The following is a 21,914-nucleotide window of genomic DNA, read 5'->3' on the forward strand; positions in this document are numbered from 1 at the left end:
TGTGCCTCTACCAGCCGAGTCTGTGTATGGACCTAATGTGTGCTCTTGGTACTTTTTATTTTTATTTCATGTTTTCAGTGAGTCATTTTTTTTCAAATGTTCAAACAAAGGGACATGTTCAAACTGTAAATTACAGGTCAGACCTGCTCCTGAATCCAAAAAAGGAGAATGCAGGAAATTCCCAAGTGATCAGGCAGCATCTATTGTTGCAGGTTTCTGGCAGGATCTAGGTCAATGGAATAGGTTTACCATTTTAAGTTGTAGAATCCATGCAGCTTTAAGTACAATCAACTTTGCAAAAAAACAGGATTCTCCATTATGACTAACTTGTTGGTCTCAGAAATCAAAAGCAACTCATTGATGATTGCCTTCAGTTAGATGTTCATGGTTGGGTTACTGTAGCAGTCTATTGAGAATGTTGACCCAATAAAATATCAACCTATTTCTGCCTCTTTTACCTCAGCATTTAATAATGTTTTGAAAATTCATTAAGGTAGACTGTATGACAAATAGAAATAACTGCACTAGAACATGTTGCTGTCTGCAAATTTAAAAAAAGGACAACAATAAACAATATCGTTGCTACCCTGTAGAATCCACAGAACCACAAAATGTTACAATGTCACCAATAGATTGCGCCTCACTCAAGGCAAGTGTTCATAGCACTGCAGATTGCACTTTCTAATCTTGTGCCCTCTGCTTTAGCCGCTTTCAGGTGGAATCGCCTGGAGAATGCGGCTCCGGAGCAGGCTGCAAATGTCTGGGAAGAGACACAGGTGGCAGCGCTGAAGGAGGTGTTCTGCTATCTGAAAGGTCCGAAGCAGGGAGAGGGGCCACAAAGCAAATGCCAGCTCCTGAGTCTGGGCAGGGGCAGCAGTCTGACAGCTCAACTCATGGCTGCCTGACATCTGGGGCGGCCAGCGGGGGACTGCGGGGCTGGGGCGGCCGGCAGAGGAGTACAGGGCTGGTGGGACCAGTGGGGGACTGCGGGGCTGGGGCGGCCAGTGGGGAACTGCAGGGCTGGGGTGGCCAGCGGCGGCCGGCAGGGGACTGCAGGGCTGGGGCGGCCGGCAGGGGAGTACGGGGCTGGGGCGGTCGTCCCCGAAAATCCTGATTTATCAAAAGCTCTCAACTTTTAAATTTAGCAGGATTTTGTGTGCATGCGTAAGCCTCGTAGTCTCCCGCCAGCCATCCCAGCCTCACAGTCCCCCGTCGGCTGCCCCAGCCCTGTAGCCCATGCTGGGGGGCTGTCAGGCAGCGGGGAGGGTAGGTGTCCGCAGCGGGGAGGGTGGCTGTCAGCGGGTCGCCTGCTGACTGAAAACAGCCTGCCCACTGCTAGGCACCTTAAAGCAGTTGAGCAGCTTTGCTTGAGCTGCTTTCAGGTGCAACAGGGGATTACTGGAGCAGGATATTATACCTACAGGAGAAGGATTAGCTAGGAAAACCTTCTGGCTGGGTCCTCCACTTTCAGGTGGCCACCCGACAGCCACATAGGAGTACAATAGGCTGCTTTACAGTCGGGTATTGTGGCCACCTAAAAGTTGCTTTCGATTTGTGCTGTGAAACATTATGAACCTATTCAGACCAGAGTGCATTGTGATGGTAATCATTTCTAACGGATTACGCTTACATGATGCCACTGAAATGTAGACATCATGCAGTTCAGGAAAATACATATTTCATTTTTTTCTTGATATAGTTCCCCATTTAACAGGAATACTCATATCCATCTTGATCTTGTTGCCACTTCATACATTACCTATTTGTGTTATTTGAGGTACAAGAGCAAATAGCAGATCAGTCAAAAAAAATTGAAAAGGAAAATAATTAGGTTCTCATCTGTGCAGAGTGTTGGTGATAGAAATTCAATCAGATTCAAGAGAATTGGATAAAAAATGAAAGGTGCCTGGAAAAGTCAACAAGCCAAAGAGCATCCTCGGAAAAAGGCACCAATTAATATTGTGGGAAAACGACCCTCCAGCAACTCTCGCTTAGAAATGGGAGGAGAATGGAAGGTTTTGTATAGAAGAGCTGGGGGAGTGGGAAACAGAGAAAGATAGAACAGTTAATAAAGAAAATGAGTAATGAAGGGGCAATAAAAGGACAATAGCATTAAAATGGGAAAATATGAGAGAGATTTGGACAGATCATAGCAATTTGCCTTTCAAAGAAAGTAGACAGCGATGATGGGCTTAATAGCCTCTTTGTGCTCAGTATGATTCAATGGACATCATAATTTATATTTCTGCATTGGCTGGAATAATCAAACTCTGGAGTCTTACCCACAAAATAATTGATGAACAACGGTTTATTTTGTATTGAGACATGGTTATAACCATCAGGTAGAGAGTTTTATGAATAACTTCATACATGTAATCAAACATTATCAGACCAATCAGGGATGAGCTCAGTGCTATAAAGCTGCAGACATTGTTTTTATTGTCTGGAGACTATCCAATTCTGAGTATCTTCATGCATCACTTGGAGTTCCTAATTAGCAGCCAATTTAATTACTCTCCCCATACCCACACCAAACCATGGTTCCTTGGTCTCCTCCAATGTCAGGATAAGGTTAAACATAAGATTTAACAAACAGCTGCTCACATTCCTCCTGGGTAGTCTACAATCCAACAGCATGAATACTGAAATCTATTATTTCCAGTAACCCACACTCCCCTCATCAATTTCTCTCTCCATCTCATCCACCTGGGTCTCTCACACTTTTTTTTTTTGCAATCCACCCCCAGTCCCCTGTTATCCAGCCCCTTTTCCCTTTCCCACCTTCTCAATGCAACCACCACCCACAAACCCTTTCCACCACATCCCCTTCCCCTCTGTTCCCATCAGGCCACCATCCCTTCCTTACATGGCTTCTCCAGTCTCCTTCTTTTGGCAGTGTCTCCACCTTTAGTCTTGGCTCCATCTGCCTCTGGCTTTTGCTGGCTTTCACCAATCATTGTCTCCCACTCCCACTCCTCCTGATTCCATCTTTTACCCCTCGGTGCACATATTACCCACTAACTCCACAGTTTCTCTTTGATACTGCCCATCATCTTTTTTCATTTCCTCATGCTCAGCTTTCTAATTCACTCAATGAGCTCCTTCAGAAGTTTGTTATTTTGCTCCAGATTCCAGCATCCACAGTCTCTTGTGTGGCCAAACATTGTCTTCAATGATTTTAGCATCAATTTGGATGGCCCATTATTTATTTCCACTTGTTAAATGAGTTTAATTTGTTGCTTGTTTAAGGATATGTCCATTTAGCAATACTAACTCCAGCATCTGAAGGAAAAATATCACATTGGATAACTGTGTAATCTTCCAAAACAGTGTTGTGATTCAGAACATCAGAAGAACATAAGAAATAAGAGCAAGAGGAGGCCATCCGACTCATCAAGCTTGCTCCAGCATTCAACAAGATCATGGCTGATCTGATTATAAGTTCATCTCCACCTACCTGCCGTTTTTCCATATCCCTTAATTTCCCTACTTTGTAAAAATCTATTTAACCTGTCTTAAATATATTCACTGATGCAGCCTCCATTGCTTCAATGAGCAGCGAATTGCATTGATTCACCACCCACTGTGAAAAGCAGTTCCTCCTCGTTTCCATCCTAAATCTATACCAATGGCTCTTAAGGCTATGTCCCCTAGTTCTAGTCTCCCCCACCAATGGGAACAACTTACCTACCTCTAGTTTATCTATGCCTTTCATAATTTTATATGATTACATAAGATCTCCTCTCATTCTTCTCCAAGATACCCTCTCCTTCTTATCTACTTACTGTAGGCCATTTCATATAGCCCAAAAGGTAGAGAAACTCTGCCAAAAATCATAATCACCTACCTTTCTGAATGTGCAGAGCCGCATATTCCAACCCCTCTCCGAAAGGGATAATCTCCGCAGCACAGCGCGTCGCCAATCGATCTGAATGTACAGCTGCACTAAGCAGCTGTTTAGGAGCGGGCTGATGATGCCGACAGCCCGCAACCCAATTCCCCACTCACCCCTCTCCCTCCACAGGGGCGGTGGGGCAGCTGGAACTGTTCTGGGAACCATAGAGCAGTTCCAGCTGTCAGGGGGATTATGGGTAGGGAAGACGGCCTTTGCTCTACTGTGTATGTATGACGGGTGGCACTACGGCACCAGTCGCCCTGCTTCCGTCAGATCCGGGGGGCACTACGAGGCACCTCTGGATATGAAAGGGATGCTGGAGCAGCCTTTTAGGACTGCTGTCTGAAAGGTAAGTTCCCATTTTTCCATTCACTCTGTAGCCGGTCTCAAGGCGGATGCCCAACATGAAAAGGCTTATTAGCTTATCCCGTTCATCTGTCATCGAGGGGTGAACTGAATCTCGTTCTCACTTTGGTTTAGAAACTGAAATAAAATGCCTTTTTCTATTTAACAATTCTTCAATTCAAAATCATTGAATTCAGAAAAATAAAATAATTGCACGGTGATCAGATCACACCTGGGGCTGCATAAATGCACTGCGCCACTAGAGTTGAAAATGACTGCATGTGCACGGAATTTACCCATGACCCTGGTGTCATTATCATCATTCAAACAATTGAAATAACCTGCCTTCTGTTTGGAGCACTTCACTAGACTGTATATTACAGTATATTGTAATCTTTGCTAACCTCTTCATTCTTCATATGTTTGCATCTATGTTCCCAAGAACTTTGTCTCCAAGGGTTGCATTTCAGATCTTCTCTTTTTGTTGACAGTAAACACATCTCCCAAATATACTGTTGATAATACAAGAGATTTGTAATAAGTTTTCATTACGTTCATCAGTCTGAAATAGTTCCTCTCCTACAAAGCAGTCTTGTTAAGTAGACATGACAGCTAAACAGTTGATATTAAGATATCACCAGAAAGTTGCCTTGTTAACCAATATATTTTGTGACATTGAATTAACATCCAATTAGTAAAAGATCTGAACAGGTCAATTAGTTGTCACAAAGGTGTAATTTATCTCTTTTCTCATTATCTTTGACTGCTGTGATGAAAGAAGAATGTTTCAAGAAAGATTAGATGTCAGGGATCCAAGTTTCATGGAGATTAGTTGCAATGCTGTTAAGATTAGAGCTTCTGCAAGTGGTCAGAAAAGTCATTATATACCGAGGGTTAAGAAGAATCTTGGCATGTGTTATTCAATAAAATAAAGTAGTGATTTATATGGAAAATTAGATTATTCTGATATGGACAAGATTAAATTAAACTATGAAATATATTCTAAGAATGAAGAGGTTTTCATGGTCAGTGAAATTAAAGGAATGATTTTAAATAGAGGGAGGGAATACTTTCATGCATTTACTATTTACACAGCCACAGGTTTTCTCAAGGTGATTCTTAGCCACAGAGTACATTTGATAATATAAGAATCACAGGAGGAAATCTGCTCCTAGAAAGCTCCTACAAACAAGAACGTGCTGACAACCAGATCGTCTATTTATGCAATGCTGACTGAAACACAAATATTGGCCAGGAAAATGTGGATATTCTGCTCTTCTTCAAAGTGTTGCAATGAGATATTTTACATTCACATTGGAGAACATTCAAGGCATTTGAAATCTGAACAGGTCAATTAGTTGACCTGGAAGACAGCAGGAAGACAGGAAGACAGCAGCACTGAGAGTGCAACATACACCTAGCACCAAAACGTGATGTTGGCCTTGAATGAACTCAACTCTCTTGGGTGGATCTTCAATATAAAGCTTTTGGTTCTGAAGAACAAGTGTTCCCATTGAACCCAATAGGCATTGAAAAACTATTAGAATTCTCCCTAGCTGATTATATTTAAGGCTCGTTCTGTTGGTCACCCTATATAGCTTTTTAATCATTGTTACTATGCCTGAAAAGCTAAATGCAGCATGTACTATGTTTAAATCCAGAACGAACACACATTATATGGGACCTTCAGGAACTCCTCTTTATAGGTGTAAAATAGATACTCCAGCCTCCAATATCTGAAACCATTTGTCCACAAAAAGAACAGTGAAGCAGTGAATAGCAGGAAATGCAAATCACAGTCTGCTAGATGAACTAAGTGGGGTGAGCAGCATAAAATTATGTTTCATTTCAGATTCCAGCATCTGCAGTCTCCTGTGCGTCTCCAGGATTGCATGAGATGACCTTGCATAAAAGGTTTCCAAGGGCAGACTTAAAATTAGGGACCACCCAGAAAGACAATCAAAGAATATTCCTCGCACAGACAGAGGTACTGGGGGTCATTAATCAGAGAGCCATTAGAATTGATTTTGTACAGGGAATATCTGCTCCATTGTTCTTCTCAAGTAGATACCATCAGACACACCATGGAAAATATAACTCTCATAATGATAAGCATTGGGGGTAAATCACATTGAACCGATACTGCATTGTATTGAAAGTTTGGATCTACTTCAACATGACAGCACATGCAGGTTATGTAAACACACCACTTCCATTTTGAACTATTTCCGCACCAAATGGAAATACAGCGGCCTGGTTTATTTTCAGGTGCCTCTATCATGATAGATAGAATCAGATAAGCATTGCAGCAAAAGGCAATTTGTCCTACTGTTTGACTTCCATATGAATCTCCTCCATTTCCAGCTGTTCATTTCATCCTACTTGGAACTTCCTTCCTAAAAGGGCTATGGAAGCAGAGTCTCTAGCTGTTTTAAAGTGGAGATATAGATTCTTGAGAATCAAAGGAGTGAAAGTTCACTGTGGACAGGTGGGAGCTTGAAGATGAGACTAGAACCAGATCGGCCATGATCTCAATGAATAATCAAAAAAAGCATGCATTTTTTTCTTCTCATGTCAATAAAAAGTTTCCCTTAAATACTGTTTGCATCAGTGATAATTTGCGGCAGCAAATTCTGTTCTCTAGGTCAGCAAGTTTCTCCTGATTTTCAATTTCCAGTCCTGAGGAACGTCAATTGATAAGTTTATTTTCACTAATCTGAACCTGGCTCATCTGCAGTATATTTCTATCCATGTCAACTGGTGATGTAAGGAGAGCTATGGGTAGTCAAGATCAAGGCAGACATGATGAATTTTCACAACAGGAAATGCAACCATTCTTCTTATGATGGCACCTTGCACATCAGGGGTTCATTCTTGGTTAGTATGGAGCTTATAGACAACACATCATTATCATATTTCTTCCAATATGCAATCATACCAAAAACATGAAAATGACAAACATCCCACCATGAAAGAAACACTCTCTCCAGCATTAGGCTCAAGTATTGTTATCATGGATTATGATTCCCTTTCTCTGAATTGTAATAATCTGTAAGGGTGGAAAACTTTTATAGTCAGATCATGGATACAACATTCAAGGGTACGACTTGCCATCCTAACCAATCTGCCTACCTGAGTCAGTCCAATTTAATTAACATTTATCTTTTCACATCATCCACCTGTCCAAATGTCATTTAAGCATTCTAAGTCCTTGCCTCCACCAGTTCTTCTGGCAGCAGATTCCAAACACTCACCATACCCTGTGAAAACCATCCCCTTTAAATCTTTCTCTTTTCAAAACCTTTGCCTTCCAGTTTCAGAGTCCCCTACCCAGGGAGAAAATAACGTGACTAATTCTCCCTCATGATTTTAGAAACTTCTATTTGATCAGACTGTATCTCAGCCTCATTTATTCCAGGGTAATAGAGTAGAGCCCTGGAGTGTGTTGTTGAACAGAGTTGTTGAACAAAAGGTACAAGTGCATAGACCTAGCCTATGTGCATGAGACCATGGACAGACATGTTGGCATGGGAATAGGGCAGGGAATTAGAATGGGTGGCTACCAATGTTCCCTCTAATTTTTAGTCGTCCGTGTGCCCAAAAACCTTATGTTGTGCCCATATCTTTCCTGTGACAAAAGTATGTGCACACTGAATGCTTGTGCAAATGTAAATTTTAAACTGTTTCAAGATAATTTTGGCACAGCCTATCTCTCATGGTTAATAAAACTGTATGAGATGTTTTAATTTAATACAAGTAGGATTGCATTCTACAAAGTAACATATTTAGTTAAGATTTTATTCTATACTTTGAACAACTTTGTTCAGTTTGATCAAATAATATTAATGTTATTTTTATGTGATATTAAATAAATTAATAACAGTAATACCCATCAATTCACAGATTATTATTATTAAAGTTACTGGAAATGGTTAAATCAAAACTCATTCAATTGCAAAGCTAATTGATAAACTATCCAGATGTTTAATGTGAAAATCTTCACACACAGCACAGTTTATGTCGGTTTACAAAATATTAGACATAAAACTGCACAGAATAACAAACATATTTAAGTCACTCAGTTACTTTTTCTCTCTCCTTTCTTAGGTACTTACCCATTCTTTGTAAACTCTATCTAGACTACAGAACTTCCATCCAATTGATAGCTTTTGATTCTCAAGAGCATATCCAAATGACATTCACCTAAACAGTTTCTCAGGCTGATTTTGAGTTAAATAATTCATTCAGTTAAAACCACGCTCACAGTCAACACTAGAAGCAAGAAAGGTTCCCCCAATTTCCATCAACTTTGCAAGGTTACAAACTGTTCATTTTTAAGTACAACTGCAAAGTTGAAATCAGTTTGGATTTAGTTTTTTCTTGCACATAAAATTTGATATCATTAACATGTCTAACTATTACAGTATTTTCATCGAGAAAATAATGATATTTTAGACATAAAGCATTAACTTGTTTATCGCAAAATCTGAAGTCACTATCTGCAATTGTGGAGAAATCAAAAGTTGGCCATTCTTATACCTCATCTTCAGGAAGCTTTTCTTCTATATGAACAAGACGATTTATTAGTCAACAGTGAACTTGTATCTACTGTGACATATTCCCTATGTTATTGGGTAAGCAAAACTTTAACTTTGTTGTTCCACGAAACATTGTCTCCCAGATACTGCTTTCTTCTCTGGTTAGTTTTGCCTCATGCAAAATGAAGTAAATCAATCAGTGTCAGGCCACTGTTTTTCAGAATCTTGCACAATGCAGCGAGTTCTTCAGAATAAGAATCAGGATCAGAATTTATTGTCATGAACGTGTCATGAAATTTGGTGTTTTGTGGCAGGATCATTCTCCAAACATTCATATTATAACCATCTTATGACATTACTATAAAAAATTAAATAAAATAATAACAATAATATTGCACAAAAGGTAAGGCCGTGTCTTTGCTTCATTGATTATTCAGGAATCTGATGGCAGTGGGGAAGCAGCTGTCCCTGCGTCACTGAATGCTCGTCTTTAGGCTCCTGGACCTTTTCACCGAGGGTAGCAGAGCGAAGAGGACATAGCCTGGGTGGTGGGGGTCTCTGAGGATAAAGGCTGCTTTTTTAAGACATCGTCTCATGTAGATGTCCTCGATGGGGTGAAGTCTGGTGCCTGTGATGTCGCAGGCTGAGTTAACAACCCTCTGGAGTTTATTCTTGTCCTGAGAGTTGGTGCCTCCATACCAGGCACTGATGCAACCATCCAGAATGCTCTCCACGATACACCTGTAGAAGTTTACCAGAGTCTTCGGTGACATACCGAATCTCCTCAGACACCTCACAAAGTATAACTGCTAGCAAACCTTCTTTGTGATTGCATCAACATGGAAGCTCCAGGAGATGTTGACAGCCAGGAATTTGAAGTTCTTGACTCTTTCCAGTACTGAGCCCTTGATGAGAACTGGGTCATGTTCTCCTGACTTCCTCCTGAAGTCCATATTCGTCTCCTTGGCTTTGCTAATGTTGAGCACAAGGTTGTTGGGTGCTGATCTATCTCCCTCTAATATATTTCCTCATTGCTGTTTGTGATTCTATTGACAACTGTAGTGTCATTGGCAAACTTGAAGATGCCACTGAAATTGTGCCTGGCCCCACAGTCATGGTTGTATAACGAGTAGTGCAGTGGGCTAAACACTCATCCTTGAGGTGTGCCTGTGTTGATGATCAGTAGAGAGGAGACATTGTTTCAAATTTGTACCACACTGTGGTCTTCCAATGAGTAAGTCAAGTATCCAGTTGCAGAGTGGGGTACAGAGGCCTAGAGTTTGTAGCTTCTTGACCAGCACTAAGGGAATAATGGTATTAAAGGCTGAGCTGTTGTCGATGAAGAGCAGCCGTATGTATGAATTGCTGTTTTCGAGGTGATCCAGAGCTAAGTGGATAGCCAGCGATACTGTATCTGTTGTGGATGATTGGCAAATTGCAGTGGGTCCAGATTTTTGCTTAAATACATGTTAATTCTACCCATGACCAGCTTATCAAAGCATTTCATCATAGTAGAAGTTATGCCACTGGGTGGTAGTTGTCAAGGCAGCCCACGCTACACTTTTTTGGTACCAGGATGATTGATGCCCTTTTGAAACTGGTGGGAACCTCTGACTGCCACAATGAAAGGTTATTCAAAGACAAAGATTATTCTCAATAAGAATAATTATTAATTACTACGTTATTTTTGTTAAGTATCGTTTTGTGCACATATTAGTTTCCTTTGTGTGCTGGTTGTAAAATGTGTGTGTGGGTGCACACATGGACAGGTTAGAGGGAACTGTAGTGGCCACTGGGAGATTTCCGCTATTGCAGCAGAAAGAGGTGAATATGTTCAATGAAGCGATCTCCCAGTCTGCGACACATGGTCTCATACATGGAAGACTGAAACCATCTGCAAATTGGAGGAAAAACATCTCATATTCTGTCTTGCACCTGCAATGGATGGCATTTACATTAACTTCTCTGGTTTGTGTTAGTCCCCACCCCACCCCCATCCCTTTCCTCTAGCACTCTCTCTCTCTCTCTCTCTCTCTCTCTCTCTCTTTCCTTTACTTTTCGTTCTGTCTCCTTTCCCCAGCTCTGAATTCACAGAGCCAAGCACCCACCTCCCCTTCAATTTTCACCTTTTCTCTGTCCCGTCCTCCAATCTGTTGATCTGTACTCCTCCTCCTGCCCTTCCATTCTCCCCAGCCTTTCAATTCAGGGACCTATCTGCTCTTTACTCGTACCTTGAAGAAGAGCTCAGGCTCGAAACACCGTTATATATCTTGACTTCCCATGCTCATTTTGAGGCATGCTGAGTTCCTCCAGAATTTGTGTTTCTACTACAATCATACCATCTGCAGACTTTTGTGTTTCACCACATCCTTCCTGTGATAAGAACACCAAACAATTCTCTAAGCGTAGACTCACCAACATTTTGTACAGCTTTAACATGATGCCCAAGTCCTGTGCAGCACTTCACACGATGTCCCAGCTTCTGTATTCAATGTCCTGAAAGATAAAGGCAAATTTCTTCACCATCCTGTCCACCTGTGAGACCACCTTCAGGGAACTATGTACTTGTACCCTGTGGTCTCTGTTCAACATCACTCTCCAGGGTCCACCTTACTGTGTATGTCCTGCCATAATTTAACTTCCCTAAATGCAATGCTTCATACTTGTCTGGGCTAAATCCCATCCTCCATTCCTTTCCTCATTTTCTAAGTTGATCCTCATTAAGTTGTGACCTCAGACAACTTTCTTCATTGTCCACTATGCCACCAATTTTGATGTCCTCTGCAAACTTACTAAACATGCTCTGCTCCTTCACCAAGGCTGCTGAGATGGAAGAGCAGGAGGGCAGTGAAGAGCTGGAGAGTGCAGGAATGAATGTGTAAGGTGAGGGGGAGTGAAGGGACTCTGGCCTGAAGAGCATGGAGGCCCAGCGGGGTAAGAAAAGTTGGAGCCCCCTGCACCCCCTGAGGGTAAAGGGACCCAGGTGCTAAGCTCCATGGCTTGTGAGGAGCTGAGGAGTGGACATGAAGAAATAGAACAGGGGAGTCTGATGGACAAAAGAGGGGAATGAAGAGCCAGTCTCGGCATGCAGGAGGGTCAGCGCCGGGCAGAAGAGCTAAAAGAAGGATCAATGCCCATCTTCATTACCAATAATCTCCCATGCAGCTAGGACCGCTCTGTGTTTTCCAGAGCATTTCCAGCTCTGTGGGGGCTTATGGGTAACAAAGACAGCCATTGCTGGGTGCGTATGTTTGACCTCACAGCGATGGGTGGTGCTACTGCACCACTCGCCCCTCCTCCCTCAGCTCTGGAGGAGGTCTCCTGAGGCCACTCTCTATAAAAGCAACACTGGAGCAGCCTTCTCCATAAAAGGTGAGACAACTTTTCATAAAAACTCCTTCTCTCTCTCGCTCTCTCTCACTCTGTCATGTCTGTCTTTTCACTTGCGACCTGCAGCCTGAATTCAAGGATTACAAAGTTTCCTCTCATCAGTCTTTCCACTCTGTTAATCTTGGTTCAATCCACACTTTTCTTCTAGGTTTTGCTACATCTCAGGATCTCAGGATAAGGTTCTAAAGACTATGACAGGTGATGGAATGGATGAGGTTTGAATTTTGCTGATTAAGTCATCTAGGATTGTATTCACTCGAGTTCAGAAGAATGAGAGGAGATCTTATAGAAACATATAGGATTATGAAGGGTATGGATAGGATAGATGTAGGAAGGTCTTTTGAGCTGGCTGGGGAAACTAAAATGAGAGGACACAGTCTCAAGATTCGGGGGAGTAGATTTAGGACAGAGATGAGGCAAAATAGTTTTTCCCAGAGAGTAGTGAATGTTTGGAATTCTCTAACCAGGGAAGTGGTTGAGGCTGCCTCATTAAACATATTTAAAATTTGTTTAGATACATGTTTACATGATAGAGGAATTAGGGGATATGGGGAGAAGGCAGGTAGGTGGAGTTAGGTCATAAATTAGATCAGCTATGATCGTATTGAATGGCGGAGCAGGCTCGATGGGCCATTTTTGGCCTACTCCTGTTCCTACTTCCTATGTTCCTGTGTTCCTATGAAACAAACAAGACAAATTCTTTGAACGGCACATTTAGCATAGAGGTTAGCACAATGCTGTTACAGCAGCAACAAACTGGGTTTGAATCTAGAGCTGTGTGTAAGGTGTCTCCCCGTATCGGCATGGGTTTCCTCCAGGTGCTTTGGTTCCTCCCACCCTTCAAAATGCACAGATATTGTAGGTTAATTGGGGTGTTTGGGCAGCACGAGCTCACGGGCCAGAAAGTCCTGTATGTCTAAATTTTAAAAATTTGAGACACTTGGAATGATTGAGGATTGTTTGCCTTCAGGTGATGTAAACAAGTTCATGTCACCATTTTGAGGGAGAATAAGGGAGGTAGGTATCCCTCATGACCAGATATAATCAACAACAATAAAGCAAATTATCTGATCAATGTCCTTTGTTGGAATCTGCTGAGAGGAAATTGGGTTCCATGCTTTCTTCACTTCAACTTTAACCACATTTCACAAAACACTTCATTGGCTGTAAGCTGCTCTAAGGCGTTTTGAGGTTGTGAAAGCACTAATCCTGCAAATATCTGTTTTTCTCACTCCTAAGGAGTCTTAAATGGTATGTGTGGAATTTTTATTACTTGGAAAGTGTTATCTGTCTGAATAGTGCCGAAATGCACCTGGCAATGTAACTCAGTTACTGCCAGATTGGTCATACCTTTATGAATTGGTGGAGCAGATTCAAAGGGCCAAAAACTGTGCTGAAATAATTTTACGACCATATCCACTTTCAGTGCAAGCCCCATTGAACACTCATGTTCAATAAAGATGAGCCAGCTGTGCTGGGTGCAAATGCATTTCATGTCTGAGTTGCTGGCAGAGCGCTGAACTTCCTTTGCACGCATCTATTCCATCTGCTCCTCTGCAAACCAATGACACGCACTGGTGCTTCCCCCTGGTCCTGGTACTGCCCACTTTGCACATTCAAAATAGAAATAGCATTTCAAAGAAAGTCAGATTGATGGCATAATTTGCGCCCTTTCAGTTCAAAAACTGGAAGTAAATAGGTGGGGGGCACGGAGCATGGAAGAGTGAACAGAATCACAATTCTGAGATTAAGTCAACAAAGGCAATTAGTAATCTTCTCCAGGCACTCACTGTTGCCATAGTTCTACAACATGATACCTCTGAGCATTGAGCATGTTGCTCACATTACTTATTGCAAGTCACATAATTGTTATTCATTGAAACGGTCAGCAGTGAATACAGGTCACAGGTTTAATCTGCTAATGTGCATGCAGAGGCATGAGATAAGAAGGATATCCTCTGAGTTATCAAGCCAAACAGTTTAGGTCCTTTGGAAATATCAAAGAAAGGAACACTCTACTTACAACTTGCCTTAAAGCAATATAAAATCATTTGTTAACAATGAATTACTCTATCATGAGAGGTCTATTGATAAATTAGTAAAGACAGCCATTTGACTCCACAATGTTAAAATGGAATGTTTGTAAGAAATAGAGAGGCAGGTTAAGGAGAACAGCCATATCTGGTCCATGGCTGGGGAGTCCCATATAACCATGGGTAGGCATCTGGAATTAGTTAAATTGACCTCACGGTTGGCCAATGAACATGTTCCTCTTCTACATTCTATGTTCAAAGAAAATTGTTTAAAAATGCAGCTTCGGGGCTGTTGGACATCTGAAGTAAAGCAGAAAATGCTGTGAAAAGAGAAACTGAGTTAACGATTGAGGTTGGATGCACTGTCATCAGAACTGACAGTAAGTGATCAATGAGAAATGTTAATTGAGTTCCTCTGAGGGTTTTGATTTCTGGTTGCTGTCACAATCATCACACCTGCCTCGTGCCAACTGCTCACTCCCTCCACAAATTCCAGGATGAGAGAAACACGGGTGCATCAAATGTCCTAATTCAAAATTTTCCAGAACTAGAGTAATGAAACATAATTCCCAGGAAGCAAATGTAAAGGGAAAGAGGAGAAATAGTGCAAAAAAGCTCTCTTGTGTATAGGTTATTTCAAACATAGAGCATCACAGTACAGTATAAGCCCATAATGATGTTCCAACCTCGACAACCTAAACATTCCCTACCTTGGCCTTCTACTTCACTGTCTAACTAGGGTGGTGATATTATTATTTTAGAATTAGCTATTTGTTAGAAATATGTTTGTTTAGATGTTAATGTCTAATGGGCCCACTTATCATTTTCATAGAGAAGAATTATAATTCCAATATCCTGCACTTATATGTGTGACTTATGAGTAAGATCATGAATTGAGACAAAACCGTGGTCTTGATCAGCCACAGTGTTCAATATGAATTAATTGAAATAAGGGAAATCTCTTTAATTCTCAAGTTTTCATGGGTTTGTTTTATTCAGTGTTTCCATTGTACTTTGTCTAAACACCATCAATCAATTTATTGGACAACTTTGCCAATATCTATTAATGTTAACAAATAAAAATTCTTCATAAAAATTGTTTTTCCATTTATTTTACTGACTTAGGAGTAGTTACAAAAGTTGGTCAAGTGATCAGGCTATGAGTTTGGTCAGTCATAACTGAATAATGTTGACCAACAAAATATTTTCATCAGGAAGGCAATATATCGAGAGAAATTGATGAGCTGCAGTCTCCAAAGGGCACAGCAAAAGTGATCAGGGACTACATAAATGCAGTCAAGTTGGGAAATGAAAAGAAAAATCTAGCAGAACAGCCTAGTCATGGGTATGGCAGTATGAACTGAACATCCTGGTTTAATTCATATTTAATTCCCTTTTTGTTTATTCAGAATAAATCAGTGTTCATTTCTTTACATTTTCTACAGAAAAGCGGTGGAAGATCTCATGGTATGATGCAATAACAGCAAACAGAGTCTCAATGTGGACAAGGTGAAAGTTTGTCCTTGCATAATTTGTCTTCACTTTACAGAATGTAGTTTGACATAGATTCAAATATGATTATTAAAAAAGCACAATCTCTTCAATGAAATATCAACAAATATTTAAAGCACCCATTTTTGGTTACAAACAAAAGTTTCATCCATATTAAATTCAAGTCCATGTCTAGTTATTACTTTCCTGTGAGATCTTTACAACATCTAAAAGCCAATGGAAAGGGGAAAATTTTAAATGAAGTCTACCCACATTTGATTCATAAACAACTGGCTTTGTAATTAATTGTGTTGTCGATTCATCCTGTCAAATAAAAGTATCAAAGATCTCTGACATTTATTTTCATGATGTTAAATCCTAAGTTAAAAAAATTGAAAAAGTATCGATATTTCTAATCCTGTTGCAAGCTCACCGCCAGAACAGAAAAGAATCATCTTTGAAATCGTCTTCCAAACTTCACATTCCACAACTCTGTTCAACTCTGTTCAAAGTAAGTATCAGGAAATATGGCCCTGTTAATGGTTTATGGGCCAATAATTGGAGGTGGGTTTGAATATCTTCTCTTGATAATGCTTGTAAATTACAAAGGAGCTACTGTATGAAAGTTGATGGACTGGGTGACGATTTCAGTCCTTTATTTTGGCAATGATTCAATGCAACTTGTTCTCTGAGTCACACTAACAAAGGTCACACATTCCCAGCCTGAAGCCAAGATCTGTACAATTAAATTATGTTTATATATTTCAAAGCACATATTCTTTCAATTTTTAAAGGAAAAACATTTATTTGGAGTGGGGGTGCATTGGTAGAAGTCATGCTAAGCCCAGTTTTCAAGTCTGGCTTTGTGAGAAATAATTGCATTTTTAAAGGCTTGTTATTGTTGGACTTCGGGCCAACCATGGCCTGTTGTGTTACTAGACCAGTATTCAATTACTTGAAGTGACACCATTGCTCATTGGGCATAACTGCCATGAGTAATAATTTTAAAAATCTGGTTGAATTAAATAAATGTGAAATTCTAAAATTCTCCTTGTTACTTCAGTGTCCCACATTTTAAAATCTGGATAATGATATTGACCTGAGGTTGTAACCACATGTTTTTTCACTAGTGGTGGTTGCAGCATTGCAGCAGATTAGAAGGATCAATTACTGGTGACCTGGACCTCGGTTCAAGACTGGAACTCCTTCACATAAAGAGAACCTTAAGGCAAAAGTCTCGTTGATACTCTTTCTTGCATGGTAAAAATTCAGAAATAGCTACTATAAATAAATAAAAATAGTGCACAAAAAGTAAGGCAGTGTCTTTGGTTCATTGATTCTTCAGGAATCTGATGGCAGCGGGGAAGAAGCTGTCCTTGTGCCGTTGAGTGCTTGTCTTTAGGCTCCTGTACCTTTTTCCCAATAGTAGCAGAGCAAAGAAGGCATGGCCTCAGTAGTGGGGTCCCTGAGGATAGAGGCTGCTTTTTTAAGACAACGCCTCATGTAGATGTTCTCGATGGAGTTAAGTCTGGTGTCTATGATGTTGCGGGCTGAGTTAACAACCCTCTGGAGTTTATTCTTGTCTTGAGAGAGAACATCTCCATAGCAGGCAGTGATACAAGCAGCCAGAATGCTGGTTCACTAGATTGAATTGGTGAATTCTTGACATTGAAAATTTTTCCTCGAGACTATCACCAGCAATATAAAGCATGAGTAATGAAATCTTGTGCAAATAGAACCAAGTTGTGACCAGACCCGCAATACTGCATGAAGTTTCTCAACAAAAGGGGAAAATAATTGTCTTGTAAACAATGCAACAAAGTTCACTGGTTGATTCTAACAAGCAGAGTGGTCCTCACTTAAACTGAAATTTGTTTCCTTCCCACAGGGTTTCCAGAGTCTAATAAGTAATTCCAGCATTTTCTGTTCTTGTTTCAGATTTCCAGCACTTGCAGCTGGATGCAGAGAAGGTGTTTTCCTTGCAGTAGAATTTAGAACCAGAGGGGTTTCAGGATAAGAGAGCCTTGTTAGAACTAAATTCCTCAAAGCATTGCGAATCTGTGAAAAATTCTCTTCTGGACTGCTGTAGATGCCCAGTTATTAAGTGTATTCAAAGCTGAGATTGATCGATCTTTATACTTTGAAAGGCATTAATGGAGGATGAATAAGGATTGTCATTATTCCCACTGAGCAGGAGAATAGAATTCAAGGACTTTAAACCTCCTCCTGCTCATGTTCCTTTTTGTTCTAACATCTCTGGTTCCTTTAGCTGTCACTGAAATCTGTGATAGCGTTATATCATAGAACAACAGCAGTATAAATTCATCAAGACAATGGCATCTTAAAACAATAATTTATTTTTATTAATATCTATTAATAATATAAATGAATATATGTATGTGTGTGGATTACCCAAACCGTTACAGCTTAGGCACAATTCTGAAAATTCAAATTCAAAGTTCATTCTTAGAAATATTGTGTTGAAACTTAGAACTTTTAAAACTGTTGTTCAGAAATAATTATATAGTTGAGACACCAAATCATCAGACTTCTCAAAACTCACAAATTCTTGTCGAGTTGCTTTCAGAGAAACGTTTCTTCATACAATGATATTTTCAACAACTTTCTCCCTTTCTTGCATAGGGGCGACAAAGCTTGTGGCCTCCATGATGCTTTCACAGACCCAGGCAAATGTTTTAGATGAAATAACCATCAAAATGGTTGTGATCCAAATGCAAGATCATTCTTGCTTTCTTTACTGAGAAATGGGTCAGTCACATGTGACCATTACAATAGCCACAGCAAATCATTGTTTCCCCTGGCAAGGAGAACACAACAGCAGTGTCCATCTCAAAGAATGTCACTGCATTTCTGTTTTGAGATCAATCTGGTGAATTAAAATGCTTTTTTCAAGTGTCTGGATCACATGACGTGCTTGAGCAATGCATGATTTTTAGCTTCATTCCTCCAAAAAATGTCAACAAACAGATGACCTTTTTGTTTAAACAAAAAGAACGTCTCTTAGCAAACATTTCATTGTTTCAGGTTTTCAATGGAACAATATAAGGCTTTTTACAGTTTCTACTTGACGGAGCCTCTGCGTCTGTTTCAAAATGGTGATCTGTGTATTTCCCTGTCCAACCCACAAAGTAACCCACCAAAATATAGAATATAAAAATATAGATAAAAAATAACATAACCCTGGAACAAGAGAGACTGCAGATTCTGGAATCTGGAGCAAAAAACAATCTGCTGGAGGAACTCAGTGGGTTGGGCAGCATCAGTGGGAGAAAAAGAATTGTCAACATTTTGGGTCAAAATCCTTGAGTCTTGATGAAGGGTTCCGAATTGAAATATTGCTAATTCTCTTTCCCTCACCGATTTTGTTCGACCCATTTAGTTCCTCCTCCAATTTGTTTGTCACAGTGAAATCGGTGTTGTCAAGTTACCAAGTTTTCTGACACTGGAAACAATTCTTAAACATTCCATAAATAATTTTGAACTCATTTATCAATTGTTCACCTGTTTCTGTTCTGTAAAGAACAAACATAGATTTTCCTAGCATTTCATTCTTGGAACTGGTCCACTTTATTTCTTGAACTCTCTCCAAGACCTTAACATTCTTTAAAATGATGCCCAGTACAGAAAGTACCAGCTTGGACTAACCAGTGTTTATAGAGATTTTGCATTACTTCCTTTCATTTTAGTCTTTTCTCAGTTAAAGCTAAGCAAAGAACATTTCTGATGAAAACAAAAATGCCTTCATAATTGTTCTGCCAAGTTCAAAGGTTTATGTTCATGTCCTTTAAGATCTCTCTGTTCATGTGTCTCCATAAAATGAATCATTCAGGCTGCATTGTCTCTGCTTCTGTAATTTTACCAGCTCTGTGTCTGCCTTGTTTAACTGGAATTATGTTGTAGCTTTCCTCACTGTCATTCTGTCATTTGTAACATTTGCAACCTTTTACATTCTCACCGATAGACCTGATCATTAACATATATCAAGAGGACACCACCTCCTCCATTTAGTGCATGTGGGGCATTACTGCAGACTTCATCACTACCTGTTGAGAGCCAGATCACAGGCATTGAAGTCCAGAGAACCAGATCAATACAGAAGAAGCAAGACAAAAAGCCATCTCCCAGGTGGCGATCCTGGATGAAAATTGAAACAAGAAGAGACACCTTACAGCTGTGGCAGGGCCTAAATGGCATAACCTGCTACAAAACCAAAACCAGTGCGGAAGCAGAAGGCAAAGCTTCACTCCCAGAGGAACTCAATGCCTTCTATACCTGATTTGTCCAATGTAACAGGAAGAACCAGCCCTCCTCACCCTCATATCTCCTGTCTCTAACCAAGGATAATGTGCAGGCTGCCTTCAGGAGAGTGAATCCGAGAAAAGCATCTGGTCCAGTGGAGTACCTGGCTGAGTATTCAAAAACTATGCTGACCAACTTACCAATGTATTTGCTGATCTCTTCAGCATCGCACTCCGGTAGGGTGAGGTACCCACCTCTTTCAAACATATTTCAGTTATACCAGTGGCAAAGAAGAGCACAGTGAGCTGCCTTAATGACTATTTAGCTGGTGCTGAACATATCAGTTTCTATCTGAGCGGCCACATAGATCTATTCTAATTCGCCTATTGTAGCAACAGGTCATAGGAAAAAAAACATCTCACTGGCTTACACAAACTGTTCAGCAAAGATGCATACATCAGGATGCTCTTTATCGACTACAGTTTGGCATTTAACACCAACATCCCCTCAAAATGATCCGTTAACTCCAAGACCTGGGACTCAACGCCCCACTGTGTAATTGGGTCCTTGATTCCCTCACTTCCAGACCACAATCAGTGAGGATTGGTAAGAACATCTCCACAATCTCCATCAATATGGGAGCACCACAGGGCTGTGTTCTTAGCTCTCTACTCACATTACAGCTATGACTGTGTGGCTTGGCACAACAGTAACACCGTCTACAAATTTACTGACAGTATCACATTAATGTGATGAGATGATGACTCAGTAAACAGGAGGGAGATTGAAAACTTTGCTGAATGATGTACCAAACTTGCACTCAATGTCACCAAACCCAAGGAATTGATTGTTGAGTTCAGGAAGAGAAAGCTCGAGGTAAACAATCCAGTGGTCATTGGGGGATCAGAGGTGGAGAGGGTGTGCAAATTTAGTTCTTGGGAGTCACTATCTCAGAGGATCTTTGCTGGTTTCAACACACTAATGGCATCATGAAGAAAGCCCATCAGCGTCTTCACTTCCTCCTGAGTTTGTGGAGGTTTGGTATGACAAAAAAAACACTGACAAATTTCTACAGATGTGTGGTGGAAAGCAGGCTGACCAGATGCATCACAGTCTAGTATGGGGTTACTAATACCCCTGAGCATAAAGCCCTACAAAAGGTAATGGACACAGCAAAGACATTACAGGCAAAACCCTTCCTACCATCGAGAACATCTATAGGGAATGCTGCCGTATCCACATCACCCCAGCACACACTCTGCTCTCGCTGCTACCATCAGGAAAGAGCTATAGGTCCCACAAAACACACACCACCAGGTTCAAGAGCAGCTGCTACCCTTCCACCATCAGTCTCCTCAACAACAAACTCAATCAGGGACTCATTTAAGGACTCTTACTTTTGCACTTTATTGACTGTTGGCACAATTTACATTTCATTATAAGCTTACAGTTTTTTATTTGTTTACATGTGTACGTTGTATACAATTCTTTTTGCACTACCAATAAGTGGTAATACTGCCGCGCCTGCAGGAAAAGAATCTCAGTGTTGCACGTGATATCATGTATGTACTCTGACAATAAATCTGAAATTTGACATCACAAATCATTCCCTTTGCCAATTCTGTATCTGCACTGACAATGTCCCTCCAATCTGAAGTGCTTTATTTTTGCCAAATGTTCCATTAAATGGTGCCTTTTGAAAGTAATCTTTATTCATTCACAGGATATAGTCTTCTCAGACTGAGCCAGTATTTAATTGCCAGATGCTAATTGCTCTTGAGAAAGTGATGAACAGCACAAAGTCGGAGAGAAAGTAGCATAAGATCTTATATATAAATGGGACACTAAATCTATTTCTAGTAGAAAAGATGCACCTCTAACACAGCATATTTTGAATATTTGGTCTAAATTGAATAATTTAATTGGAACAAAAGAAAAAATATTTCCAAAAATGCCCTTGAC

Source organism: Narcine bancroftii, chromosome 6 (genome assembly GCF_036971445.1).
Source record: "Narcine bancroftii isolate sNarBan1 chromosome 6, sNarBan1.hap1, whole genome shotgun sequence".
NCBI lineage: Eukaryota > Metazoa > Chordata > Chondrichthyes > Torpediniformes > Narcinidae > Narcine > Narcine bancroftii.